The sequence below is a fragment of the Aotus nancymaae genome, unplaced genomic scaffold (genome assembly GCF_030222135.1).
Source record: "Aotus nancymaae isolate 86718 unplaced genomic scaffold, 86718_ANA_hifiasm-v0.15.2.pri h1tg000030l, whole genome shotgun sequence".
NCBI lineage: Eukaryota > Metazoa > Chordata > Mammalia > Primates > Aotidae > Aotus > Aotus nancymaae.
The window spans coordinates 28,851,037-28,862,124 of record NW_026988443.1 but is presented as its reverse complement, the minus strand read 5'-3'; the positions used below and the strand labels follow the sequence as shown (position 1 = coordinate 28,862,124).

The 11,088-nt window shown below is 49.5% G+C and overlaps 1 protein-coding gene across 1 annotated transcript in view; it reads left to right on the top strand.

Moving 5' to 3' along the window:
- The first annotated feature begins 3,890 nt into the window (after positions 1–3,890).
- PDPR (pyruvate dehydrogenase phosphatase regulatory subunit) overlaps positions 3,891–11,088 on the top strand; it is a 47,184-nt gene continuing 39,986 nt past the window's right edge. Inside the window, exon 1 of the mRNA XM_021672587.2 lies at positions 3,891–3,968. The gene's annotated coding sequence lies outside the window, so the exon portion shown is untranslated. The remainder of the gene's footprint in view (positions 3,969–11,088) is intronic.

Genomic DNA, 11,088 nt, shown 5'->3' with positions numbered 1-11,088 from the left:
ATTCAGATATTCATCATTGGAAGAGCTCCATTTCTAGCTGTTCCTCCTAGCTGTGTGATCTTGGAAAAGTCATGTTACGTCTGTGTCTACTCCATCTACTAAAACTTAACCTCATGAGATTGCCAGAAAGATTTTAAGTGAGCCGGTACAGAAGGAAAAACTTTGTCCTCTGCATTTTCATTAAGACCCAGCACAAGTCTTCCCACTTAAAAAAGCTTTAAATAACTACCATTTCTCCCCAAAACTCTTAAATAGTCGACATCCAGTGGCTTCTAGATATAGGAGAAATTCCTGGAGAGTTCTTTTTTGAAAACTTAAATTTGGCCAGGTACGGTGGCTCACACCTGTAATCCCAGCACTTTGGGAGGTTGAAGTGAGTGGATCACATGAGGCCAGGAGTTCAAGACCAGCCTGGCCAATGTGGTGAAACCCCATCTCTACTAAAATACAAAAATTAGCTGGGCTTGTGGCGCACACCTGTACTTCCAGCTACTTGGGAGGCCAAGACACCAGAATTGCTTGAGCCTCGGAGGCGGAGGTTGCAGTAAGCAAAGATCATGCCACTGCACTCCAGCCTGGGTGATATGGCAAGACTCTGTTTCAAAAAAAACCTTAAATTTTATTTTGTTTTTAGAGACAGGGTCTTGCTCTGTTACCCAAGCTGGAGTACAGTGGTGTAATCATAGCTCACTGTAACTTCTGATTCCTAGGTTCAAGTGATCCTCCTGCCTCAGCCTCCTGAGTAGCTGGGACTACAGACGTGTGCCACTATACCAGCTTATTCTTTTTTATTTTGTAGACACCGGGTCTTAATGTGTTGCCCAGGCTGGTCTCAAATTCTTGGCTTCAAGTTATCCTCCCACCTCAGCCTCCCAAAACGCTGAGATTACAGGTATGAGTCGCCACACCTGGCCCTGGGGAAAATTCTTTAGAAATAGTGAGTCGGTCCTTCAGCCCTGTTGCTCTCAATTTCTTCAGTGGGTATTATTTCAGATCTCCCCAGTGATTCTAATGTACCGGTCTCTACATTACTTTGGTCTTACTTGAATAGGTCATTTCATGCATTAAAGACTTGGATGGGAGTCCTAATTTTATTTTCTGCAACTTGAGAATGTACTTTTCTAGACCTCAATTTTCTCATTGGTGAAGCAGAAATTTTCTCGTGTCCACAGTTTCAGGGACGTTTCAATGAGATAGCACAGTTAGGGCATTTGGCACAGTGCCTGGCAGGGCAGCTGGTTTTACTTACTCTGTCTTATATGGACTCTGTGAAATAGCTCCAGCACAGCACTGAGTCCATCGCAGCTGATTTACTGCAGAAATGCACTGTGATTTGTGGATGGAAGTTGGTGTCGCAAAAGAGTACTGATTAGTACTTGTAACCTTCTCTTCCCATGCATGGTGTGAACGAGAACATACACACATCGCTGCTTTCCATACAAACACAGGCTCGTGAGTACATGAGTAGCACGCCAGGTGGCAGGTCCTTCCTGTGAAGTCAGTTGTAGGCAGGTGTTCAGTCTAGTAACAGCGACAAGAATTTCAGAGGGAGGAGGGAGACCTTCCCCACAGCCATGGCGGTGCTGCAGGGAGGTAAGATAAACGCCTGCATCTTAGGGACCTCAGATCAAAATTCATTCTTACACTGTACTAACACAGGAACGTCAAATTGTTGTCTGTACATTGTTTATTCTGTGTGGTGGCAAATTAATGTGCTTGGAAATGGCTTGAACCAAATGGTTCATGAAGAAAACCTATGATATTTTTCATGAAATTGCCACATCTGGGCATCAGGAAATCCTTCCCAGAGAATGCCTCAAATCAGTCAGCCTTTTTCTCTTTTTTTAGGCAGGTAGGTGTCCCCAAGATTAAATCTTAACTAAAATATAAAAGTAGTACAGGAGCCTACGGCATAGTTTCAGTCCTTTGGCAGTCAGACCTCATCTGGGCTGTCTTCGTGTGAGTTGACTGGCAAGTGGGGTATAAACTAGGTAGGCTGTGGCCTGGCCTGGTGACAGACAGACAAGTCCCTGGAACTTGACTGCCACTCCCTAAGAGCAAAAACCCCTTTCTTCCACACTGCTGGATCCCATCATCCTGCACAGTGCCCCGCAATAAAACACAGGTGGCCTGCAATAAAACACAAGATTGGGGCAGGCACAGTGGCGCACACCTGTAATCCAAGCACTTTGGGAAGCTGATATGGAAGGATCACTTGAGGCCAGGAGTTCAGGACTTGCCTGGGCAACATAGTGAGACCCCATCTCTACAAAAAAAAATTATTAAAAAAAATTAATAAAACGGCCAGGCGCCGGTGGCTTACGCCTGTAAACCCAGCACTTTGGGAAGCTGAGGCAGGTGGATCACAAGATCAGGAGATCGAGACCATCCTGGCTAACATGGTGAAACCCCATCTCTACTAAAAATACAAAAAATTAACCTGGTGTGGTGGCATGCGCTTGTAGTCCCAGCTACTCGGGAGGTTGAGGCAAGAGAATCGCTTGAACCCAGGAGGCGGAGGTTGCAGTGAGCCAAGATCATGCCACTGCACTCCAGCTTGGACAACAGAGGGAGACTCCATCTCAAAAAGAAATTAATAAAACACAAGATTGGCTTGTGTGGTGAGACAGTATTGAATCCAACATACGGGACCTGGATAGTGGGGGTCCAAGATGCAATGGCGGCTGCACCACGAGACCCTTATCCATATAATATTTAGTGGATGTCGTGCCAGGCACTGTTCTGGGTGCTGAGAAGATAGCTGTGCACAAGACTAAGGTTCTGTCGACAGAGACTGTGTAACACCAGTGGGAAAGGCAATCAACAAACATATTTTTGAGATGGTGATGAGTTCTGGAAGGAAAGAAGGCTGATGTGGGCCGGGCACGGTGGCTCACACCTGTAATCCCAGCACTTTGGGAAGCTGAGGCGGGCAGATCACCTGAGGTTCGGAGTTCGAGACGAGCCTGCCTAACATGGAGAAACCTCGTCGCTACTAAAAATACAAAAGTAGCCGGGAGTGGTGGCGCATGCCTGTAATCCCAGCTACTCGAGAAGCTGAGGCAGGAGAATAGCTTAACCTAGGAAGCGGAGATTGCTGTGAGCCGAGATCTCACCACTGCACTCCAGCCTGGGCAACAAGAGCAAAACTCCGTCTCAAAAAAGAAAAAGAAAAGGCTGATGTGACGGTGAGGAAGGGGTGGAATCTTCTCTGAGGTTTGAGTGAATGATTCCTCTTTCTCTGAGCTGAGCCAAGCTGAGAAGCTGTGGGGATTAAGATAGGGCCGGGAACTCCGGTCCGCTAGTCCGGCCTCCGAGGTGAGGGGGGGACCATCAGAATGGATTTCCGATCTGCTCCGCGAGAGCCATGCCCAAGAAAGCCCTGAGCCACTTCCCAGAGCCGCGCTCCCCAGGGGGAGAGAAGTCTTTTCCCCTCGGACTGGATGTGGCTTAGGACGCGGACCTACTGGGTGTGGGGCAAGCCCTGGCACGGGCCTCGAGGGAAGAAAGAACCCCCGCGCTCCCCACACTCCACGGGGCTTGCGGCCATCTCAGACGTTCCGCTTCCACGTGCAGAAACCACGCAGGTTCAAGGCCCGGGTTCTAAAACGGCACTCGGAGTTAAAAGGCCTCCACAAGCCGCCTCTGAGGCGGGCAAAGAGGCCCCGGGGGCGGTGCCTCGCGAGACCCAAACAAGCCCACGTGGCAGGGGCGGGGGCTCCGCGGTGACGTCACGGCGCGCTCGTGTGCGGCTGAGATCACGCGCCGGCCGTACCCTTGCCCGCGGGCCGTAAAGCGCGGAAGGTCGCGGTCTCGGCTTCCCCGGAACTTTTTACTCGATTCGCCCCGCCCCTTTCCCAACCCCGATCCCCGCTTTCCGGCCCGAGGCGACCCCCGGCAACCGTTGTGGCTGGCGCCTATCTCCCGCCGGGCTGTCGCTGAGCGCGGAGCCCGTGGGGGCACGTGAGGTAAGGAGACAGCTGCGGGGCGACTCTGGCTTCCCCGTCTGCGCGTGCCTGAGCGCCCTGGGACCCCCGGGTTCCCCTCTTTCTCCTTTGGTTTCGCCGGGGGGTGGTCTCCGCTGGCCCCCGCTTCCAGTCGGTTCCGCCTGGCCTCTCACGAAGGCGCGTCCAGGCGCTCGGACTCGGTACCCGGAAGGTTGTCTGCTCGTGCCCTGGCTCGTGTCCTCGGCTTACCCGGGGCCTGCGCACCGCTCCTCCAGGCACCTGCACCTCAGCCCGGATGCCAGGGTGGCGGAGGTGACTGCGCCTCGGGCTCCCCCCTCACGGGCTTGCACACCCCTGCGGCGGAACTCCAGTTCGTCCCACCCTGTCCTACGTCCCTGCAGGTGGAACTGTTTTCCCGCGTTGAGACGTGCGGTCCGCTTGTGCTTCATAACTAGTAAGACAGCTGCAGAGTCTGGAGGAAGAAGTCACCCAGAAAAGTCTGGGCCAGGGCAGTGAGCTTCCTTGTTTATGTTTGACCTTTAGGGGCCGATGTGTGATACACGGATTTGAATCAACAATCTCCAAGCCCATTTCTCACATGCATGTAAACATAATGTACGGGGATGGGGGGGCGGTGGAGGAGGAGCCAGCCCGACGGGTGTGCTTTTCCAGTGACAGGGACTTGTGTAATTATTTCTTCTTCTTTTTTCTTTCTTCTTCCTCTTCCTCTTCATGGGTTTTTTTTTTTTTTTTTTTTGAGACAGAGTCTTGCTCTGTCGCCAGGCGCCAGGCTGGAGTGCAGTGGTGCCGCCTCGGCTCACTGCAACCTCTACCTCCCGAATTCAGCAATTCTCCTGCCGCAGCCTCCCGAGTGACTGGGACTACAGGCGCGCACCACCACACCCAGCTAATTTTTGTATTTAGTAGAGACGGGGTTTCACTATATTGGCCAGGATGGTCTTGATCTCTTGACCTTGTGATCTGCCCTCCTTGGCCTCCCAAAGTGTTGGGATTACAGGCATGAGCCATCGCACCTGGCCACTTGTGTTAATTTCTTAAACTTGCGTGATCACCTGTTTCACTTGTTGAAAAATACAGCTCCCTGGAGTGGTAGGATCAGAATCTGCAGAGATGGACGCTGGGAATTTGTCGTGGTTTTTTTGTTTGTTTGTTTTTCAGACGGAGTCTCGCTCTGTTGCCCATGCTGGAGTATAGAATCTCACTGTCTCCAGGCTGGAGTGCAGTGACATGATCTCAGCTCACTACAACCTCTGACTCCCAGGTTCAAGCGATTCTTCTGCCTCTGCCTCCCGAGAAGCTGGGACTACAGATGCCCGCCCTCACGCCCGGCTAATTTTTCTATTTTTAATAGAGACAGGGTTTCACCATACTGGCCAGGCTGGTCTCTAACTCCTGACCTCGTGATCCAGCCACCTTAGTCTCCCAAAGTGCTGGGACTACAGGTGTGAGCCACCGCACCCTCTGGAGTCTGTCATTTTTAAGCAAGTGTCACAGGTGGTTCTTTTACTGAGGCAAGTGTGGGAAACTTTATGTGAGCCCACCCATGCTCATCCAGTCTTCCTTGTAACCGTCAGTCCACTGTGCACAACGCTGAAGCCATACAGAGGGGCAACTGGAAGTTAGAGCTAGCACCTTGGTCTTGTTGGAATAAGCAGATCTGAGTAGAGCCAGCCCTAGTCTTACGGTTGTTTAGCAGAAGTTATTCTTCTTAGCAGAGAATATTATAACGTCATTTTCCAGAACTTTTTAAAAATACTTGTTTTAAAGCAGATGATGTGCTTTATTTCTGTCTCTGTTGTCTTCAGTTTCTTCTCTCCTATCTTTACCTCCTTTGCTATCAAGCTTTGCTTTGGTTTTCCTGCCAACCCTACTAGGCCTAGGTTTGGCAGCAAAGGCGCTAGACTCTGGTGCCTTAATTTCCTTCGTTGTTTGTCTTAAGCCCTATTTTCCTCTGCCCTCATGCCGTCGTCACCGCTTCACTCTTTTGAAGGTCATAATGAACACAAGGTCAGAAATTCTTTTTTGGTGCCTAGCATCCTGGGCTTTTTTTCTTTTCTTTCTTTCTTTTTTTTTTTTGAGATGGAGTCTGGTTCTGTTGCCCAGGCTGGAGTGCAGTGGTACGACTCAGCTCACTGCAACCTCCATCTCCCGGGTTAAAGCAATTCTCCTGTCAGCCTCCTGAGTAGCTGGGACTACAGGCACAAGCCATCATGCCTGGCTGATTTTTGTGTTTTTAATAGAGACTGGGTTTCACCATATTGCCCAGGCTGGTCTCAAACTCCTGACCCCAGGTAATTCACCTGCCTTGGCCTTCCAAAGTGCTGGGATTACAGGCGTGAGCCACTGCACCCGGCCTTTTTTTTTTTTTAAAGGCTGGTTCTAACTATTGTCACCCAGGTAGGAGTGCAGTAGCATAATCTAGGCTCACTGCAACCTCTGCCTCCCCGGCTCAAGTGATCCTCCTACCTCAGCTTCCTGAGTAGCTGGCACCACAGGTGCATGCCACCATACCCAGCTAAATTTTTGTATTTTTGGTAAAGATGGGATTCATGTGTCCCCAGTCTGGTCACAAACTTTTGAGCTCAGGCAATCCATCTGCCTCAGCCTCCCAAAGTGCTGGGATTATAGATTTGAGCCACCACGTACCCTGGGCTTTTTTAAAAAATGTTTATTTTTGTTTGTTGAGACAGGGTCTGACTCTGTCACCCAAGCTGAAGTGCGGTGGTGCAATCATGTCTCACTGCAGCCTCCACCTTCTGGACTCAAGTTGCCTTCCTGCCTCAGCCTTCTGAGTAGCTGGAACCACAGGCACGTACCATCACACCCGGCTGATTTTTTTTTTATTTTTTGTGCCTGTAATCCCACAGAGAGGATCTTGCCGTGTTGCCGGCTACTGGGCTCAAATATGATCCTCCCACCTTGGCTTCTGAAAGCACTAGGAACTAGGATTACAGGCATGAGACACCAGCTGGCCCACTGTGGGATTTTAAGGTGGTTTTTTTTTTTTTTTAAAGACAGACTCTTGCTCTGTTGCCTAGGCTTGAGTGCACTGGCGTGATCTCTGCTCACTACAACCTCCGCCTCCCAGGCTCCAGTGATTCTCCCACCTCAGCCTCCTGAGTAGCGGAGATTACAGGCACCCGCCACCATGCCCAGCTAGTATTTGTGTTTTTAGTAGAGATAGGATTTTGCCATGTTGGCCAGGCTGGTCTTGAACTCCTGACCTCAAGTGATCCACCCATCTCAGCCTCTCAAAATACTGGGGTTGCAGGTGTGAGCCACCACACCTGGCCTAAAGTTTTTTAAAATTCCATCTTAAAACTCATCTGTTACTGTGTTTCTTCTGCTACCTTTGCAGTTCTCTTTTTCCTGTTAGGGGATGTGCCTAATGGTTCAGTCCTCGCAGCTGTCCTTTCCTTACCATCTGCTTTTATTTGGAAGGTAGCATGGAGTCATGATTAAATAACAGGCTGCTAGTGCCAGATTGTCAGAGTTCTGCTACTCAGCAGTTTGGTAGGACCTTGGGTGAGCCACTTCCTCTTACCTGTGACTGTTTCTTCAAGTGTAGAATAGAAAGGGTAATGTCTACCTCACAGGATTGTGAAGATTAAATTAGTCATATACATAGGCAGTATCTGGTGTGTTGTAACTCCTTATAAAAATATTAGCTTTACAAATGGCTGGGTGTAGTGGCTTATGCCCGTAAGCACTTTGTGGAGGCCGAGGTGGGTGGATCACCTGAGGTCAGGAGTTCGAGACCAGCCAGGCCAGCATGGTGAAACCCTGTCTCTACTAAAAATACAAAAAATTAGTTGGGCGTGGTGGCACATGCCTGTAATTCCAGCTACTTGGGAGCCTGAGGCAGGAGAATCGCTTGAACTGGGGAGGTAGAGGTTGCAGTGAGCCGAGATCACGCCATTACACTCCAGTCTGGGCTACAGAGCGAGACTCCGTCTCAAAATAAATAAACAAAAATAAAAATTCTCTCAGGTATTTAGATATTCCCTCAAATCTGGGGGCCTCCCTTTGAGATCTCTGAGTGATCATTGATTTTTTCCCCCATCTTCTTTGTTCTCTGTTCTCATTCATGAACAGAGAATATTTCCTAGGTACCTGTGCTGAATGCCAGGAAAATTGAGCAATTTAAAAGGTTTTTGCTCTTAGTTCCATTATAATAGGGAAATAATAGGTCAGGCATGGTAGCTTATACCTGTAATTCCAGCACTTTGGGAGGCCAAGGTGGGCAGATCACTTGAAGTCAGGAGCTTAAGATCTGCCTGGGCAAGGAAGTGAAACCCCCATCTCTACAAATATTCATAATTTAAAAATTAGCTGGGTGTGGTGGTGCACACCTGTGGTCCCAGCTACTCTGGAGGCTGAGGTGGGAGGATCGGTTGAGCCTGGGTGGTTGAGACTACAGTGATCCATGATCATGGCACTGCACTCCAGCCTGGGTGACAGAGTGAGACCTCATCTTAAAAAATTACCGGGTGTGGTGGCTCATGCTTAGAATCCCAGCCCTTTGGGAGGCCGAGGTGGGCAGATCACGAGGTCAGGAGATTGAGACCATCCTGGCCATGGTGAAACCATGTCTCTACTAAAATACAAAAAATATTGCCAGACAAGGTGGCATGTGCCTGTAGTCCCAGCTACTCAAGAGGCTGAGGCAGTGGAATTGGTTCAACCCAGGAGATGGAGGTTGCAGTGAGCCACGATCGTGCCACTGTGCTCCAGTCTGGCGACAGAGCAAGACTCTATCTCAAAAAATAAAATAAAGGATAACTACCACTCACTGAGTGCTTCTTGGGTGCCTGTACCATGTTCTTCCTGCATTGTCTGATTTAGTCTTTGCAGCAACCATGTGAGGTACGTGTTCCTAGCCCATGTTACAGATGAGAACCTCAGGCTGGGCGCAGTGGCTCACACCTATAATTCCAGCACTTTGGGAGGCCGAAGTGGGTGGATAACAAGCTCAAGAGTTCAAGACCAGCCTGGCAAACATGGTGAAACCTCATCTCTACTTAAAACATACAAAAATTAGCTGAGCATGGTGGTGTGCACCTGTAGTCCCAGCTACTCGGGAGGCTGAGGTAGGGGAATCACTTGAATCCAGGAGGCGGAAGTTGCAGTGAACCAAGATCTCACCACTGCACTCCAGCCTGGTGACAGAGCAAGACTCCATCTCAAAAAAAAAAAAAAAGGACTTCAAAGCATAGAGATTTAGTAACTTGCTGAAAGTCATACAGCTAGTGAGAGGTGGGAAATGTTTTCAGACCCAGTCCTCTCCACCCACAAAGCCTGGATTCCCTGCTGTGTTGGCGTGTTGCTTCTCTGATTGGCAAACAGACCATTGTGCAGTGTGGTAAATTCTGTCCTAGGAGAAGTGCAGTTTGTTACAGGAAAACATAGAAGAGCCACCTAACCAAGTGTTGGGGTAGGAGAGTGAGTGTGTCAGATAAGATGTCAAAGAGGCTGCAACCTGAGGAGATTACCTGTATTTGGGGGAGGGGTGGCAGGAACCATGCCAGGAGGGAACAGCATGCACAGAACCCAGAGCTGAATAGAACATTCACACCTCACCTGATACCTTTGAGGAATTACTGGTTGTTCAGTCTGGCTTGATAAGAGCGTGAGGGGAAGAGAAGTGAGACCACAGATAAGAACCAGATTGTGAAGGATCTTGCAATTGATAATAAAAGAATTTTGCCTTTTTCCTGAAGGCATGAGAGAGTCACTGAGGCCACGTCTGTAATCCCAGCACTTTGGGATGCTCAAGGCAAGTGGATCTCCTGAGGTCAGGAGTTTGAGACCAGCCTGATCAACATGGTGAAACCCCATCTCTGAAAACACAAAAAATTAGCTGGGTGTGGTGGCGCACACCTGTAATCCCAGCTACTCAGGAGGCCGAGGCAGGAGAATTGCTTGAACCTGGGAGGCGGAGGTTGCAGTGAGCCAAGATTGTGCCATTGCATTCCTGCCTGGGCGACACAGTGAGACTCCATCTCAAAAAAAAAATTTTTAATGCTGAGGAAAAGAAGCAAAAAGGGGGGGAAACATTGCAGGTACATGAGAGAGAGAGCAGTTGATGGAGCTAGGGGCAAGAGAAGAGGAGGAAGTGGGATCCAGAGCACTTGGGGAGATTAACATTCTGTTTTATGAAAGAAGGAGGGAAGAGATGATTGCAGATGCAAATGGGTCTCTAGGAAGGGTTTCAGGGAATGAGGTGAGACAGGTTTTCTGCTTCGAATGAGAGAAGAAAGGAGGTGAGACAGAAGGTTGAGAGAGGAGCAGCTGGGCTCGGGAACAATACAAACAGAAGTCTGCCTGTGGCTTACCATGTGCTAGCCTAAGCCTCCAAGGAGCAGGGCAGTTTTCAAGTATAACCAAGTGGTAACGGGTCAGAAGCCAGGAGGATGACAGCAAAGTCAATGGGACAGGGTTTACCATTTGGCAGCGACAATTCCCCAGGAAAGCTGCATTGCCGTTGGGACAGAGGGTAGAGAGAATGTCAGCAAAGGGGTGGTTGTTTACCTTTGGGAAAGGTATTCTAGAGGGTACAGTAGAGGAGCTTGAGCGGGAGGAAAGCAAAGAGAGCTTGGGTGAGGGAAATAACTTGGTCATGTGGAGATGAGACTATGGAAAGACTAGCCTGGTAGAGAAGGCTTTGTCTTGAGACGGAGCTTAACAGGGACCAGGGATGAGAGGCATGGTAGCAACCACAAGGTGGCCAAGATTATTTGTCTCCAGTTGGATGGGATATCTGCCTGGACACAGTCGATGTTTGCATTGGTTGCAATTCTGAGAGACCTTGGCCTTAGACGATTTGGGTTGATTGGGGAGCATCTGTGGGTCCTGTGGCTGGCAGTGGAGGCAGTGAGATGACTAGCAGTGAGCTGCCCTGAGGCCGCCCTGGTCTACCACCTCTCATCTCAAGAGTCCTCATCTTCCTGTACAAATGACTGCATGGACAGCCAGTAGATCTTTCTTTATTCAGTTTCTTGAAACTTGAACAGTCATCTATTTTGCTGTTAGATTAAGTTTGTTAAAACCCTGCCTTGGCCAAGTGCAGAGGTTGACACCTGTAACCTCAACACTTTGGGAGACCGAGGTGGGAGGGCCA